Below are 1850 nucleotides of genomic sequence, written 5' to 3'. Positions count from 1 at the left end.
CATACGAGCAATGGGACATGCAGGTTTTGGCAGGGGTTTTCTACTCGATCACATTCTAATGCTTATAGATATTATTGAGGGTAGATCACATGGGAGGAGGATTTATTATAGATTTGTGGATTTTTACAAAGCATTTGACATGGTGCCTAGAGACTGGTTGATGCACAGATTCAGGAGATGGGGGTATCCACAAAGCTGACTTGGGGGATTATGGCACTCTATAGGTTAGTGGGAGGACAATTTTTCACCTTGAAGTGGTTATCTGATGTAGTTCACTCCATTGTTGGGGTGAAGCAGGGATTCCTACTATCTTGGATGCTCTTTGGCATGTATGTGGATGAGGTTTTTGATTACATTAAGAGGGGAGGTGATAGAGGAGCTTGATTGGCTGGGATGTGGATTCCATTGTTGTTATATTCTGATGATATTGTGCCGATATTTTATTCTCTAGAGGAGTTGCAACATCACTTAGATGCTTTACATACGATATTAAATTGTATGTCAACCTTGGCAAAAACAATGTTATGGTATTTAATATAGTATACCACACCACAATGGGTTAGGAGATCATCACCCACACTTTCTTATGGCTAGGAGTTAGTGGAGTATACAAATACATACACTTACCTTGGGATAGACTTAGTGGGCTAGTGTTTTCATTGAGGAGAGTAGTTGAGACTAGATTGAATAGAGCTTATGCTGCCCTAGGCACAGTAGAGATGATGTGTTTGTAGGTTTGGTTCTAGGAACCTTGAACAAAGCTATGGATCTTTCATAATTTAGTGACAAGTTATGCTTTATGGAGTCGAGATATGGGGAACTTTAGTGGAACACCATAGTAGATCTAGTAGCACTGATGGGTGGAGATGTATGGAGATGTCTTTGGTTTCTATGATCTTGGATGATTAGAGCTAAGGCTTCAGTACCATATGAGATTATCAGAGCAGAGTTGGCTGCACCTCCACTCCTGGTCGAGGCACTCACCGGATTAATTTCCTTTATGCAAAATTTATGGGACCTCCCCTAGACAAAGGTATGCTTGCTTAGCTCTTCAATTGTCCCAACGGCTAGCACTATAGGGAGATACTACTTGTTGGACAGGTGAGATCATGGCTTTAGTTACACAGGTTTAATTTGGATAGATTTTCTCCTTTCCCCACTCTTTGGATACACCCTCTATGTCTATTACACGCACAAATATCACCAAGCTCATTCATCAAGAGCTGTCTCAGCTTCTCTAGAGAGCATCTTCTCCAACTGATGGAGGACAGATTTGTGACTAGATGTAATTACATGGATACACATTTTTTTGGGGGGATACGGCACACTATTGGTCAATTGCACACCACCTCTTCATATCAGCTTGTGATCAAGATTGGCAGATTCATCGGAATATCTGCAAAGGCTAGAATATGCCAGCTATGCCATTTGGAGCCTAAGACAGATCTACATTACATATGTCACCCTCTGGTGTACTACAAGATATGGGGGCAATGATACCACTACAACAGGACGGATGTGAGGCGTGCCTGCAAATCTACTCAAAAATAGCATACTACAAGCAATAAATTAACAAATTTGCATACTTGACGTACTGCATATACACGTATTCAAATCTACACACAATGGGTGAGAGAAAGAGAGCAATAGAGAGTAGGAGAGCACATGCAAGTCACGATGGAAGTGTACCTCCCAGAGCAGAGTGCTATATAGGCACGGTAAGAGAAAAGGTAAGAGAAGAGAAGATGAACACGGGGCATTGAATGCAAGCTCCTCCCGTGGAAGACTGAGCATTTTCCTCTTGGATGTATTTATTTATAGATTTCTTGAATGCTAAAAATGAATAGAGA

The sequence above is a fragment of the Adiantum capillus-veneris genome, chromosome 7 (assembly GCF_014529385.1).
Source record: "Adiantum capillus-veneris isolate H3 chromosome 7, ASM1452938v2, whole genome shotgun sequence".
NCBI lineage: Eukaryota > Viridiplantae > Streptophyta > Polypodiopsida > Polypodiales > Pteridaceae > Adiantum > Adiantum capillus-veneris.
The sequence above is the reverse complement of the archived record's forward strand: the minus strand, read 5'-3'. Positions refer to the sequence as shown.